This window comes from Doryrhamphus excisus, linkage group LG13 (assembly GCF_037039965.1).
Source record: "Doryrhamphus excisus strain RoL-2023G ecotype Guam linkage group LG13, RoL_Dexc_Guam_v1.1, whole genome shotgun sequence".
Classification (NCBI taxonomy): domain Eukaryota; kingdom Metazoa; phylum Chordata; class Actinopteri; order Syngnathiformes; family Syngnathidae; genus Doryrhamphus; species Doryrhamphus excisus.
In genome coordinates this window covers 10,366,564-10,383,412 of record NC_136369.1, presented here as the reverse complement: position 1 = coordinate 10,383,412, position 16,849 = coordinate 10,366,564, and the positions used below count along the sequence as shown (strand labels likewise).

The following is a 16,849-nucleotide window of genomic DNA, read 5'->3' as shown; positions in this document are numbered from 1 at the left end:
CGCAAACACATGCAAACAGAGATGCCCAAGCAGAGAATCGAACCCAGGTCTTCCCGATCTCGATAAAAGCCTGTTACGCAATACTGGGCAAGACAAGGGGTATCAGGGTTTGTTCTTTATATTTTTGCTTTACATTTTTTAAGAGGGTTAATTTGAGTTCATTGAGACAACATGGAAATCAGCTGCTAAAAATGAGCTCTGCTAACAAATGAAATGTGTAGGTAGCAAATAGCCAGCCTTCCTTCTTTTGGCAGACATGTTGTTAATCATCACAAGCTTCATTCAGTCAAGAAAATAAGGTTTGATCAGACGCCCAAGTAGGCAGCTCTCAAAGCAACTCTCACCATCTGTCACCAGCAGCATGTTGATATTGAAAGAAAAACAATGCTATTAACAAACAGAGGAAGACAAGAGTTTTCCAGTGAGGCAGGGAAGCTGTATTGTGAAATTTTAATGACCGCTCCTGTGTGACAACTTTATCTTGGAGAAGGCAGCAAGTCGGGCCGTCACTCTTACGTCAGGCAACCCACCTTTTTTATTTATAGCTAAGGCTTCTGTAAATAGCTCCTGGAGACATTTCAACATGTTGGTAGCCATTGCTGCAACATCTGCTCATAATGTATGCAAATGTAGTTGAGAGGAATAGACTCGTGCTGTTCTGATTAATATCTACTTTATAGTATGGACAAATTATTGTTGGGTATTGTTAAGGTCATAACCAAATTGTTGGTTATGTTACATTTTTGGGTGTCTGGAAAGGATTCATTGGACTTACATACAAAATGTATTTTGTTTTCATATGCTTTAGTTATAGTTTGACGTTTTTGATGAGATTAATTACGAGGATACACTGCATACCGATACATATTATGCAATCATGCTTGGATGACTTCGTATGATTTTATACAACCGTAAACACTTTTGGGAGGAACTAAAAACTAGATGTTGAGCAAGCAGGCCTTGTGATTGCATACACACATACTGTAGTAAAAACAACCAGTCTCTTCTATTTACAGTAAATACTGTACAAAAAAACCCTTTTGTTTCACTGACTTTTAGTCATGACCTTTCTGCCATGAAAGGTAATGGAAAAGTGCACTTTTGTTTTAAATAAAAAGCCAATATTTATCTCCCATTTCTGTTGCTCCCATCCATCCAACAGTCATCCTTTCCCTTCACATGTGACACAAACTCACATACAAACGCCACTGAGTTACAGTGATGACCAATGCAGCGTTTCTTTGAATTCTTTGTAATGAATTTGACCACACAGGTTCCACTTTGGTTGACCAATACATTTTGTGAAAGCAAGACCTGCTGGTGTTTTTCTTTAATAAGTCCAGAGGTGAGGCAAAGCAAGCATGTGATCAGTCATCCTGTCAGGATCTTAGCCTCTGATTATCAGTCAACATATTGGTGGAGGCTTTAATCTGCCACAGACGCCTACGTCACGGCCCAGTGGACAAGTTTGGAGAAAAGGTCACATTTCACGCTTGTTCAAAATGTGTATCAGACAGAAAATGTGATTAGATTTTTAAACGCAAGTTTCAAGCGACACTGAAACTTTTTTAGTTAGGACATCCGGGACAGCACAGTGGACCAGTGGTTAGCATGTCTGCTTCATGGTTCAGAGATCCAGATTTGAATATCCATCTCTGTGTAGAGTTTGCACGTTCTCCATGTATTTTTAATTCAATGTGGGTGCTCCAGCTTCTTCCCACTGAGGAAAAGACAGGAAGCAAAACTGGAGGTAGCAGAGATGAAGATGCTGAGGTTCTCATTGGGAGTGACCAGGATGGATAGGCTCAAGAACGAGTACATTACATGTTATAGGCCTTGGAGATAAAGTCAGAGAGGCCAGACTGAGATGGTCCAGAGGAGAGATAGTGAATATATTGATAGAAGGATGCTGTGTTTAGTGGTGTCGAGTAGGAGGCGTACAGGAAGACCAAAGAGGAGGTTTATGGATATAGTGAAGGAGGACATGAGGGTAGTTGGTGTGAGAGAGACAGATGCAGAAGACAGGGTTGGATGGAGGAGATTGATTTGCTGTGGCGACCCCTGAAGGGAAAAGCCCAAAGAGAAAGAAGAAGAAGAGCTCCAACTTCCTCCTACATAGACTACACCTAAAATGTTTCTGTATTACCCAACCAGGACACTTAGCTAAGTCCAAATAGTCACACTCTCGCCAATGGGCCTCAGTTACACACTTCAGAATGGATCTTTATTTACAACACACAACTCGGAAACAGCTGATCAATCAATTTAGCCTAAGGCCGCTGATTTGTCCGTATTTACTACAACAGGCAAAGAAAAGCCAGGGTCTTTTTTTCCTCTCTCTTTCCTATTGATCCGGTGCTTAGAAAATCTGCCCTGCTGTCTAAACTCTATTGATCTCCGCCTCTGAACAACCGACTCGAGCACCAGTGCAGAAAAGGGACTAGATGAATTGAAACTTAATTTCCAACAAGTTGTTCTTGTCATTTTTCCCCCACTTTTCCCCCACTTGACTGTAGGGGCTGGTCACCATTCCCGGAGATCCAATTACCATCTGTGGGATGGATAAAAGTGCAGATCATTTACAGCTTCATCATTCATCAAAGTGGACTATGAAAGTGAAATTATAGGATCATTGACATATCCACCAGGAGAACCATTGCTCTTTCAGCACTGTGCCATGTTCTCATTTGGTGCATTTATCTTATCAACAAGATTTCCATAAAAAGGGAAGTTCTATTTTAATTAACATGACTGTCATAATAGTTGTGAAACCAGCAATCACCAGAGCATATTTTAATACATTAGCACTGCCGCCATTGCAGCTCTGATTGCGATAACGATGATTATATTTATGAGGGAATTATGGTTGTGTTCCCCGAAGGCACATATTTGGCTCAGTGGCGGGCTCAACAACATTGTGAGTCAACATTCATAAAGACAAACACCCCCAGTGTGTCTGTTGTTGTGCCTGTAAAACGCTACATCTGAATTGCATATCTGCCTCGCCTGCATCCAGCCTGTCATAAGCTGTATTAAGAAAAATGGTCACACGGTTTGACACAAATTGGAAAATGACATTTGGAAAATGGCTGTGGCTGTGGAAATTAGAGATATTAAAATTATAAATCAGCGTCTGCAGTGCAAGGTAGAAGAGCGTGTATGGAGGACTTACTTCACTCTTTTCTCAATTTGTATTTTTTTGTTCTTTAGGGCTATTTCTCTTTTTCTTAATCTCACACTGTCTTTCTCCAGAGGCGATGTTACATATCAGAGGAGGGAGTCAGTCCAGGGAAAGTGTTTTTTAAATGCAGCAAAACACGGTATCTGTAGCACTGTATCTGTTTGGGCTTTTTGGCAATAACCTGCTAATGGGTTATCTCAGAGGTGTGATATGTCCAGTAATATGCAAAAGTGAGGTGTTCTTACACCTTTAAATAAAAAGACTGCTTCCATACTTGACACATGCCGCCGCTGCGTCTTTTCCTTGTTGAGCTGGAGGAGGTAAAACGACACTTGATCTACAAGCGCATGCAGGCCAGATTCATATTAAATCCATACATTTTATTCTGCTTATCCCTGTCCGGGTCTCTCAGTAAATTTGTTTAATATATAATAATTTACTGTAGCTCATTAATAGTGAATTTTATTTATGGAATAAGCCACAAGCCAATCAAAAACAACCTGCAGGTCGAAAATGGCCGCACTTTGAACACCCCTGGTTTACATGTTATAAGTGCAACAGTAACAGCAGTGAATTATCCATCCATTTTCTATACTGCTTATCCTCACGAGGGCCGCGGGTATGCTGGAGCCTATCCCAGCTGTCTTTGGGATAGAGACACCTTGGACTGGTCGCCAGCCAATCACAGGGCACATATAGACAAACAACCATTCACACTCACATTCATACCTATGGACAATTTGGAGTCACCAATTAACCTAGCATGTTTTTGGAATGTGGGAGGAAACCAGAGTACCCGGAGAAAACCCACGCACGGAGAGAACATGCAAACTCCACACAGAGATGCCCGAGCCGGGAATCGAACACCATCCTCCTTTTTCTCCTTCCACAGTGTGAATTATTTATTTATTTAGTAAATTAAAGTTCCTTATTGTCTAAAGTGTATTATTAATAGTTCCAGCCTGTACAACCCTTGTCCATCTCTACTGAACATAGCAGACACACTGCTTTCATCTTATCCACTTGTATTTGTCCAATATGAAGTAGATTTGTATGATATGAAGGAGATTTTAATGATAGAAGAGGCTCCCAAGCTTTGGATTTTCCTTGCCACCATCGCTATAGGCATGAGTCCCGCTAGCTAAAGGCTGTTTTCATCTGCCTAAACCTCCACTTCTACGCCTCGCTGAATGTGTCGCATGGTTGACAGCTTTAAGGCTCACTATGTTGTGGAGGTGCATTGCAATGCTGAATATACACTTCCTATTCCTCACTTGAAATGTATGCCGTGTGGGAAATAGTTACACAGCTGTACCAATCCAAGGGATCCATATGGAAAAACCTGAATACGATATATGTACTGTTACATCCTTAGCATTATACTATATGTAGAAGCTCTCAAGGTTCAATAATCCTTTCAAATTGGACACTGAAGATGGTCCACGAGAGGGAGGTGAAGCAGAGCCTAAAAAATAAGGTTCATGTACTTTATGTACAGACTAAATGTTTTTCAGTTCATAAAAAACAAATAAATGAGACTGAAGTAATCAAAAACATTTTTTGGAACCAAATTGAGTTATTCACTTCTTTTTCTTGTCTTCCTCTTAATGGACAAGATGTATTAACATAAACACCAAAAGTCAGTGCCTCACCAGCCATGAACCTCACCGAGGTTGAGGTCAAAAACACTTTCCAGGATGAATGTACAGGAAGAAAACATTATTTCACTGTGGCCTTGAATAATGAATATTCTATTTGCATACAGTATGTTGGTCAAACAGAGAAGTGGCCACAATAATCCTTCATGGCCGTAAAATGCGGGAGGTCATCCATTTTAAGAGCAATGCTTTTCTTGGGCTTGCATCACATTCATTCCAGCTTGAAATTTAATTTCCCTTGCAATAGCAAATTACGTTTTCCAGCGCCCATTCAAGCCCGCAGTATAATTTCTTAACACAGCGGCTCTCTAAATGTCAGCGAATGAGAAATAATCATTCCACTCAAGTCTGCTGTAGAGTTTGGAAATGTAGCTGGTACAGTACTGATATTAAATTATGACCTTTGATCCTATCTACTTTGAGCGTCTTTGATTGATATCATTGAAAAAGCAGACGTGTTTTGTGCTATGATACAGTATGTGACTGATTGATACAACGTTTACTGTGCTGTCTTCTCCCTTTTCTGTTGGATAGCATCACATGTCTCGATGTGTTTGAGAAACAGAAGCAATCTCTGAAAGTTCCAGTCGATTGTCGAAATTAAAAATTACTGAGAAAAGTACTTTGGACTTTACACATGAATAAATCAATGACTTCCTTGTTTTGACAGTGAAATAACAGAGTATTTGATAACTGGGCTGCATGGTGAACAAGTGTTTTGCGTGAAGGCCACACAGCAAGGAGACCCGGGTTCGATTCCCCACTCTGGCTTCTCTGTGTGGAGTTTGCATGTTCTCCCTGTGCATGCGTGAATTTTCTCCGGGAACTCCGGTTTCCTCCCACATTCCAAAAACATGCTAGGTTAATTGGCGACTCCAAATTGTCCATAGGTATGAATGTGAGTGTGAATGGTTGTTTGTCTATATGTGCCCTGTGATTGGCTGGCGACCAGTCCAGGGTGTACCTCGCCTTTCACCCAAGGTCATAGGTCATTCTGATAAACAGATCAGAAGTTGTGATTTGTGTCAGATTTTGAACACATTTGCGTCGCATTTGCTTCCCAGTTGCACTTGTACATGTTTACGACTGAGCCTTTTGTCGAGCTTGAAAAGAAGGGTGTTAAACAGACATCATTTTGATGTGCAGTACATGTGATTGCCGAACGAAGGCCAATGACGGTCATTTGGCCCGTTTGTGCAAAGCAGAGCCTGGAGTATTTGACTTGAGGTGTTTTTACAGCGCACGCTTGCCGCACTCTGGGATGACGATAAACCAACGGCCTTCAAAGCACAGCCAAGCGCCACTTACTGCTGAGTGCCTCTCTGGTGGTCGGCCGAGATTACTCTCAAAACAAAGTGCGGACAGGTTGATTAATTGAAGGGTCCACAGAGGTGCACACCGCAGTATATTATCCCACTGGCGAACACTCGTTCATTTCATCCGCAGTGGACTTTTATGGGCTGATCCTGCCACTGTGTGAGTTTGTCACTTCATAAAAGTGATCCTGCTTTCTCTTTAAGCGTTGTTTTAGCAAAAACATATCAGTGCTACTGCGGAAAATCTGCTTTGATGATCATGGAGCTTTCTGGCAGCACAAAATACAGATGATGTAAAGTTGTAGCAGAGGTTAGGAATGTAGTAATGCCTGGTTCATCGCACTTAATTGGTTCCAGACCTGACGTGATAAGGGAATTTCAGTGAAGTATGATTCCTTATTTATAAAAGATAATTTTGTGACTCAGGGCAGCACGGCGGTCTGGTGGTTAGCGCGCAGACCTCACAGCTAGGAGACCAGGGTTCCCCTCGGCCATCTCTGTGTGGAGTTTGCATGTTCTCCCCGTGCATATGTGGGTTTTCTCCGGGTACTCCGGTTTCCTCCCACATTCCAAAAACATGCTACGTTAATTGGTGAGTGTGTGAGTTGTTTGTCTATATGTGCCCTGTGATTGGCTGGCCACCAGTCCGGGGTGTACCCTGCCTCGTGCCCCTAGACAGCTGGGATAGGCTCCAGCACCGCCCGCGACCCTTGTGAGGAAAAGCGGTAGAAAATGAATGAATGAATGAATGAATGAATGAATGAATTTTGTGACTCCAAATTGTCCATAGGTATGAATGTGAGTGTGAATGGTTGTTTGTCTATATGTGCCCTGTGATTGGCTGGTGACCAGTCCAGAGTGTACCCCGAAAACAGCTGGGATAGGCTCCAGCATGCCCGCGACCCTTGTGAGGGTAAGCGGTAGAAAATGGATGGATGGAATTTAACCCTGCAATAAAAGCGTGTTGCTCCAGCAATCACTCCCACCATTCAGATTGCAAAATTGGTGAGGCTCTACTCAACACTAAAAGACTTGTTCTGTCTTGCCAGTTACAGTAGGTGGAACAAGGTGAACAGCACAACCCTAATCTAGTTCACGTCTGTGAAAATGATCATTCATCCAGGTCATTGTGTTCTCAAGGCATTGAACCAATCAGATTGTCTCCGTTTTCTAAGGCAACCTGAACAGCCTTGAGAAACTTATCTGACTTGTTTTCCCACCATGCCAAAGGATGTTCCCAACTTGAACTATAAATATAATAAAAACATAAGTATTTTATAGTAAATATAAATATAGTAAAAAGCAGACCAAGCCTCTAAATAAGGATTCAAAGTATTCAGTAGCAATGATGAGCAGGCCCGGGGTGATTACATTTGTAGTGAGGAGGGAGGGGAGGTAGTGGCAACGTGCCATGCGGTCACCCCCTCATCACATCACATGAAAGGGTTCTAATTAACTTCAGCACCGCATCAAACCGCAATCAGCAGAACCACAGAGGAAATTAGATTTTTTTTTGTCCGTGGCATTCAAAAGCATTAAAATGCATACACGCCTTGTGTTTTTAATTAACATTTTGTGCTTAGGAAGCATGTTAACAGTATCCCATAATGAGCTTTGTGTAAAAAAAAGCCCAACAGAGGACAAAGGTCAATTTCTTCCTCTGTTTGTTGATGTGCTCTTCTTTATTCTAATATCATCCCGTTGGTAATCACTGTTTCACTCTTCATTCAATACGGGCACCACCTCCACCACCTCCTTTTGGGAGTTGCACATTATACAAGCAGGCCTTTCTTCATTATCATGAGTTTAAATGGATGGTAAATGGATGATTTGATGAGGCGATATTATCTTCATATTAGTGTGAAATTGTTTTCAATACATTTGTTGTCATATCAATGCCACATGTACCTGTAACCAACTCTTAATGGTGTTTGGGGAAGTACTCAATCATTCGGCATACACAACAACTGTAATAAATGCAGCACTGTAACATTTATAAAATAGAATGTATCAAATACACTCGCTAGGGTCGCGGGTATGCTGGAGCCTATCCCAGCTGACTTCGGGCAAGAGGCGGGGTACACCCTGGACTGGTCCTCAGCCAATCACAGGGCACATATAGACAAACAACCATTCACACTCACATTCATACCTATGGACAATTTGGAGTCACCAATCGTAATCACTGAATGTAAACAAAGCCAAACATGATACTAAATGATGTGTTCATTTAACCACATGGGGAACAGCAGCAGGTGTCAAATGCTACATTTCCTTCCACATCCATATTTCGACATTACACTTCTTGTCCGGCCAAAAATCTCGACATATTCTCCAGTCACGTAACAGTAACAGACACATAAGCTAATGAACTAACATCAACACAACAAATATAACTTTACTTTAATTAAGTTTGCACAGGTAAGTCGATTTACGTGGAAAGCTTTAGGCTTATTATGAAATGTATCAAAATCCAAACTGCCTTGGAAAGAATATGTTTGATGAGCCTTCAGCTGCTGCTTCAGATTTGCAGCCATGTTTACCACTGTTTCTCTGCACAATGGATTCCGTTTTTTTTTTTTCTTTGGGATGGTATATCCACAAATCAGTGCGTTGTTTCCCACCAGAAGTGCTCCTGTTGCCAACATCAAGGGCCACCGGCGTGTTGAGCAAGAAGTACACTGCATACTTTATATTTTGTTATCGTCATTGTTGACGGAAACAGCACTACTTCCATTTGACAGGCTCGTCATTTGTTTTCCACAGTGTCCTTGTGTGTCATAAATTTGACCAACATCATGACTGAGAATTTCGGAGTTCTGAGAGAGATTTGTGTTTTAATAAAGTAAATTTATTTTAAAGCACCGAGGTGAATAATGTATCTCAAAGTGCTACATGTACTGTTTTTATCATTAATATGCAGCTCCGATATTTACAGAGGTACCAGTGAAAATGTTTGTGATGTTATTTATTTATGTTGCTTCTTTCAATTATTTATGTGTTTATTTATTCATGGCAGAAGTAACTGAAATCTGAAACTGCAAGATTCATGTTTGCTGAAGGCTACTCGGCCCCACTCTATCCCTTTACAAAAGCAATAGTGCAGCCAGGGTGGTGCATATAGGCTTCTTTGTAATTGCTTAACCTAGTGTTTACTTAAACTCACCAGGTGATGATGGCTCAGTGAGGAAGAAAAGAGTTGAAGAGAAACAAGAGACGTGAATACTGTAGGCGAGTGGAGAGGCTATATGTTCATGGTGGAGATTTATGCTACTCTGTGTGTTCTCTCTAGGCTCCCAAATGTGCTGAAAAGCCTGGAAAATGACTGACCAATTTAGAAGTAGGTACCTCTGACAAAGTGTGTCCGACAATGAGTGCTCCTCCTCGGGCAGATGAAATGGACACAGCGCCCTCACGTGCCAATTCTCCTGAGCTCCACAACACCAGCGGTACTTCTGACAAAGTGTGTCTGACAATGAGTGCTCCTCCTCAGGCAGGTGAGCTTGGAGCAGCACCAGCGGTGCCTGCTTTTGGAGTTCATACACATTATGTCAGGGGTCTCCAGTCAGTAGCTCATGTAGCTCCTAAACACTTTATTTATTTATTTATTTATTATTTATTTATTATTTATTTATTGTCAACATATTCCTGCTAAATTAGAAAGTAGTAGTAGTACAGTGCATCCGGAAAGTATTCACAGCGCTTCACTTTTTCTACATTTTGTCATGTTACAGCCTCATTCCAAACTGTATTAAATTAATCTCTTACCTCAAAATTCTACACAAAATACTCCATTATGACAATGTGAAAAAGTTTTTTTTTTACTTTTTTTGAATTTATTAAAAATAGAAAACAAAAAAATCACAAAATCAATCACAAAATCACGAAAGCCATCAGACCAGAGAATTTTGTTTCTCATGGTCTGAGAGTCATTCAGGTGCTTTTTGGCAAATTCCAGACGGGCTGCCATGTTCCTTTTACTAAGGAGTGGCTTTCGTCTGGCCACTCTCTCCACAGAGGAACGCTGGAGCTCTGACAGAGTGACCATTGGGGCCTTGGTCACCTCCCTGACTAAGGCCCTTCTTCCCCGATCGCTCAGTTTAAAAGGCCGGCCAGCTCTAGGAAGAGTCCTGGTGGTTCCAAACGTCTTCCATCTACGAATAATGGAGGCCACTGTGCTCATTGGGACCTTCAAAGCAGCAGACATTTTTCTGTATCCTTCCCCAGATTTGTGCCTCAAGACAATCCTGTCTCGCAGGTCTACAGACAGTTCTTTTGACTTCATGCTTGGTGTTTGTGCTCTGACATGCACAGTCAACTGTGGGACCTTATATAGACAGTTATTATATTTCCAAATCATGTCCAATCAACTGAATTTACTGCAGGTGGACTCCAATTAAGCTGTAGAAAGATCTCAAGGATGATCAGTGGAAAAAAAGATGCACCTGAGCTCAATTTTGAGCTTCATGGCAAAGGCTGTGAATACTTATGTAAATGTGATTTTTTTGTTTTCTATTTTTAATAAATTCAAAAAAAGTAAAAAAAAACGTTTTCACATTGTCATAATGGAGTATTTTGTGTAGAATTTTGAGGTAAGAGATTAATTTAATACAATTTGGAATGAGGCTGTAACATGACAAAATGTAGAAAAAGTGAAGCGCTGTGAATACTTTCCGGATGCACTGTAGTTTGGGAGTGTGACCAATCACCTGTGGAGTGGGCGTGCCTGGAGGAGACGGGAAGCAAGGAAATCCAAGGAAATACAGCTGGAATAGGTGCAGATTCTGGAAGATCTCGAAGGTTTTCTGTGCTGGTTATTGTGTGTAGCTTCTCTGTAGGAGTCCACAATTCAATACAAAAACTACATTAAAACTACATTACACATTTTAAAACTACATCAAGGTAGAAGGCAGAAAAACAAGTTTGTTGGCGGCATTTACAAAAAAGTGAAGTGGCGTTACCCAAGTGGTGTGGAGGTGTCAGTGAAGGCGTCAACCTATGACACAGTCACAACAAACGTAGACGCAGGGCAATAGCAGTAGCGGGTATTGTGATATTGTGCTTAAAGTTAAAAGCGATATTTAAAAAATATTGATATATCACCTAGCCCTACTTTTTCCATTGACTTAACATTGCCATTCTATATAGGAGAGTCCAAATATTATTCTCAATTGTCCTCTCAATACGATACCAAGCTTCCTACACTACTACAAACTTCAACAGCAGTAGCAGCATATTGTTAAAGTAATGAATCATTAGGTGTAGCAAATGCTGTTGCCAGCTGACTACGCTGCTCCTAAAAATCTTTGCAGCCAGAATTTTTTTGCTGAAGCTACACTTTCATGCATATAAAAGAGATAAATATATTAGCAAAAAAAGACATTACAACAAAAATAAGATTAAAAGCTGAATAATGATTAGTGTATTACCAGCATTGTACACCACAATATACATTTTTTAATACATTTTTGTAACATTATCATTACATGAGGCCCACCAATGGGCCAAAAGTTGTATTTCAAACAGTTTTGCCAAGAGCATTAATGTTTTACATCCTCAATATGTAGCACTACTACGCTACCACGTTTCATGCACTTGTGCATTGGAAGTCTACGATTCTAACTGGTCACAGTGTAATGAATAGCGCTGTTGTTGCATGTCTAAGTGTATCTCATGAGAGCTAGTCAAGGGTGTCAGGCTCTCCTCTTCCAAGTTGTCAATAAACAGAGCATAGCCATGGAATGACAATTTGTATCATTTAATTACAGCTTGTTCCTCTTGGCACAGTGCATTTATTCTAATCTTCTTTAAGCACCTTGATCATGTTACAGTATAGTTCTTTTTAATTAGCTTAGATTGATTACATTCATTGATTTTGCAGCCTTATTTACATTCGCTCACCCTCCCTTATGCTCTTCGTCCTTATTTTTCACAATTAATTGCAGAGCGTGGCAGTTTGGAGGAGGAGGCAGCAGTGAGAGGGTTGCTCAATTTGCAATCAAAGCAGCAGTTCAAAATTATTTATGGAGGAACGGTGACAAGTTTTTTATGAGTTTGTTGCATTATTGTGCTGCGTGTGGTGATAGATGTGCATACTTGACAGTGTTGCTGCTGACTTAAAGTGCCACAAGATGAGAGATTAAGCTGAGCTTTTTGTTTAGTTCAATCCAAGCCAGCGGTTACCCCTCGATCCCCCCCCCCCCCCCACATGTACCACCACTGACCTTGGCTCTATGTGTGTATGTAAGCAGGCATGCATGACTGCATCACTCCCAACCTAGTGGTCTTATTAATTTTGATTGATGACTCCATTTATCTTTGGAATAACAATTCTCTAATACCCCTCACCGCCTTGTCTACAGCCATCACACCCTTGTATGAAAATCATATTAGAAACAAAATGAGATTTGAAATTTGGTGTTTGATGAAATGGCTTCATAGTTGGTCTGGATCCATGGAAATGTTATGCTAATAACATCACAAGCCAAGCAGTTAAGTTGGAAATTAATCAGGAGGATAACATGGTGGATAGAATAGGTGACATTTAACCGTTATCCCTCACAAGGGTAAAGGGGGTATGCTGGAGCCTATCCCAGCTGACTTTGGACAAGAGGTGGGGTACACCCAAGACTGGTCTCCAGCCAATCACAGGGCACATATAGACAAACAACCATTCACACTCACATTCATACCTATGGACAATTTGGAGTCCCCAATTAACCTAGCATGTTTTTGGAATGTGGGAGGAAGCCGGAGTTCCCGGAGAAAACCCACGCATGCACGGGGAGAACATGCAAACTCCACACAGAGATAGGCAAGGGTGGAATAGAACTCGGATTTCCTAGCTGTGTGGCCTGCGAGCTAACCACTGGTCCGCCGTGCAGCCCTACATCAAACATAACTTGTTAAAAACTAGTGTTAAAACAGTAAAACATTCAATTTTAACCTTATTGACAAAGATAAAAACAAGTGTAAACATGAGGGATCTGGTCAAAAGTATTGGGACACAATTGTGAGTCCATTTCCATGACATAACCTGTAGACATAACCAGAATGCTTTAAAATCCTTCTTTTTTAACCAATTTAAAATTGCTTATTAAGTCATTTAACAGTTATATACAAATCATATTTGAAGGAAGTAAAGAGGAGTGGAGGTTTCTTCCTCCTCCCTTCACTCGTCATCCTCATTCATCCTCCCCAGCTCTGAAGCGCATCAGAAATAGCCAAGGGCTGCAGTGTGTGTGTGTGATGGGCTAAGGAGAGAAATAGCCTGTTAGGAAACGACACTACAGCTTAGCACTGATTTATGCAGTAATGTATGCTGCCATCCAGCAAGACACCATATTATGGATCACGCTACTCCTCACACATTTGAAAGTCACACATGAAATCATATCTACTGTATTTAACTGTCTGCTATTTTGTTAATAATGATCCTGTTCAGGCCTCACAGCTAGGAGACCCCTGCGACCCTCGTGAGGATAAGCGGTAGAAAATGAATGAATGAAGAATGTCCATCCCTTATGGATTGACAGTCATCGCTTCTCAATAGGGGAAAAATGCCCACCAGTAAAAGAGGTAAAGACCAGAATACCAGACATTAGGGAATCCTTTAGATAGATTCAATCATTCAGGAGATTTAGTGTTACAAAGTGGGTCAAATGTGGATCTAAGAAAAAGGGAATTTATGTTTTACTAAGTGGCAGGTTACTGTTTATTGTTTATGTGATGGTTGGTGTGCATGTGCATTTGGAAAAGCATATCTTTGAAAATCTGTGGATTTATTTTTCAGTGGCACCGATGTACTAACATAAGGCTAAAGTAAAAGTGTGTCTGCGTTGTGATGGCAAACAACAGAGAAGGAAGCTTAAGTCTATCTATAATTGAAGTGTGGATTTGCAGCTTCTGCTCAGCCATCAGCCCGGCTGGACAAATAAGTCCTCACATCTCATCTTCCAACCTTTGCTCTTCTTTTGTACTTCCAAAGCCATACCACCATTAACCATACAAAACCTCATCCTGTGTGAAGTATAACCTGTGCTCTGTGTTGTTTTGTGTTTATTCACATTCTCCAAGTCCTACTATTGTGAAGGTCCCTCTTTGCTATCTGAACTGTGGTCTCCTCTTTATGGAGAGCATAAGTACTCTGTCAGGAGCCTATTATGGGGGGGATCATAAAAGTTGTTTTCACTGCAGTGGTACATGAATAGACAAACTTTGATGTTTTTTCAGCAAAGGTACAAATGAGGGAAGAAAGTGACTGGTACCAATAGTCAATTCCCCATTAACCCCACAGCAGAGGTTAGAAACAGACCTGGGCAATTTACATAAGGAAAGTGTAAACGTAAAAATATCCAATGAGATGCCAGATAGTTCATTGCCTTTGCAGGAAGACCGTGTTCCAGTGAAACCTGAATTGGTCTTGATCAATGTCATCAAGCGGAAGTACTGGTTCCACCAAAGGTGAGAAGGTCCATTCAGAGTGTTGCTGACAACACCAACAGCGATAAAGATTGCTGAGCGACCATCTTGGATTCACTTGTCACTTTTCAAGAGACAGGTTTCAGACCTGACTCTGGGGTGGAACCAAGATAAAGAGCAAGAACGAAGACCTGAACACAGATACACACAAGGACAAGTACAGGAAAAGAACACTGTTAGAGTTCCCATAGAGTGGTGAAGTGCTAGTAACCTCTCCCACTCCCAAGATAGAAAGATGAAAACCATCAACCTGAAACAAACCCCAAACTGTTTGCCAAGCATGGTACTGTCTATACCTGTCGGCACTGATCTTGATCATTTGGTCACATATGACTGAACTGATTGAAACAACTGAAAATGCATTTGATGATTATTGTTTTGAAAATCTTTATGAAGTATGATGATATGGTGTTTGGTGTATTTTTATTTAATGAACAGGAGGGGAAATGTTATCACATGAAAACACATTTATTCTCTAGCTATTGTATAATTACAAAAACAAGTGGAATAATACTAGCAGACTTCAGCTCCTCACACATATGGCCTTGAAATATACAACTAGACACTAACTCACAACACACACACACACACAGCAACTAATAAGACAACTCTTCATATGGCTTGCTGGAATGTGAAACCAAGTTAATAAAAATAATTATTGCATGACTAAATGACTAGTGGTGTCATTGGCTTAAGTTTTTATTGTGTTACCTTTGTTATTTGTTTAGAAATAATTGTCTCTTTTTATTGTATCTTTAATGATTGCTAAAGTCGATGCTAACTAGTAGTAGAACTTAGAAGTGCTGTGTATAACGGATGCGATGACGACAGACTGTAAACATGGTTGATGCTGTCTTTACACAGCAACCTTTATACCGTCTTTTTCGCTGTTCACTTCCAAAGAGGTGGTCAAAGCTAAGAGCTGCCCCCGAGTGTAAACAATGGAACAAGCGGCAAGCTACAAACATAACACGATGAACATCCATCGCTGCACAGAAAATACACTCGGGCGGGGCCATCTTGAAACATGAGACCTCCACATTAATACGATATTCTTGTTTTTGATATTGTGCTTCAAAGATGTATTGATATTTTAAAAATAGCGATATATCGCCAACATGCATGTCATGCATATCGGTAATGTTGCTCAGGGTGACTCCCCATTACCCAGTAAAGTCCACACCCCTAACCACGACTAATTGTTTGTTATGTCAGTGCCTGTTGTACCCGTTTGTCTTAATGGAGTGTAGTGTGGCGATCCATCAGGCGGCGTGTCACTTCAAGTGGTTGTGTGTCAGTGAGGTGAGCGTGCCGTGCACATGTGATTTACCGGCCTGCCCATTGTGGCGTGTTGTTCTTCGCCTCTTAGCCACGCCGTGCACCTCTGCTCTACTTTCCTCGGTTCCGTCTACCTCACCAGACCAGATTGATTACCGGCGCCACTGGCTTGCGACACTTGCCATCTTCTGGCAACCTTTAGTGCCATTTTATAGATGTTTAGCGCACCTCATTTGGCTATTTATACATCTGTAAGTGGCCATGAAATATAGATTTGTCTTGATGGGTGTCAGCACCGGGGCTGCTGTAGCGGAGCTCTTGCTGGCACGTCATTATTTTAATGGTGTGAGATGAAGAGGCCGTATGTCGGGAGTCATTTTAAAACATGCATAAATGGTAATGTTTTTATTTTCATGTAATGCCCATGCTCATATTTCATTGAGTGCAATAATGCAGCTTCTGTTCATGAAGTGTTTATTGCTACTGGGAGAAATGGAGACAGGAGGCACATCCACACACAGTTATATATTCTACAGTATGTAGATGTTAAAGTTATCCTCACTAATACAGTAACGTGCTGTGAAAGCTGTCATCCATACACAGTCTATTCACAGGCAAGGTCTCACAGGTAATTAGGTGCTGGCACACACTCAGTGTGATGTGCCGCTTAATTGAATCCTTAACACACAGAAGGTGTGCACACATTGAAGGTGACGTCTGTCACCAAGCTGTTCTCCTCCAGGCCCTTGACATTTCCTCACTCTGGCCATTTGGTGCAATACAGTATGTCAACTTCAGTGCAAAACAAAACCAAATTAAGTGCAGGATAGCTGGGTGACTGGTGTGCAGCTGGTGAGGCAATAGCTTGAGGCTGCAGAAAGGCAGGTGCCCACTCTGTCCTTCAGTGAAGCTCCAGGATCATCACTTCCCCTCTG

At 41.2% G+C, this 16,849-nt stretch overlaps 1 long non-coding RNA gene across 1 annotated transcript in view; it reads left to right on the top strand.

Annotated features, from left to right (window-relative positions):
- The window catches only part of LOC144901630 (uncharacterized), a 30,481-nt gene extending 15,165 nt beyond the window's left edge, over positions 1–15,316 (top strand). The window contains exons 4-5 of the long non-coding RNA XR_013629687.1: positions 9,448–9,652; positions 14,545–15,316. This is a non-coding gene — a long non-coding RNA (uncharacterized LOC144901630). The remainder of the gene's footprint in view (positions 1–9,447; positions 9,653–14,544) is intronic.
- Positions 15,317–16,849: the final 1,533 nt, after the last annotated feature.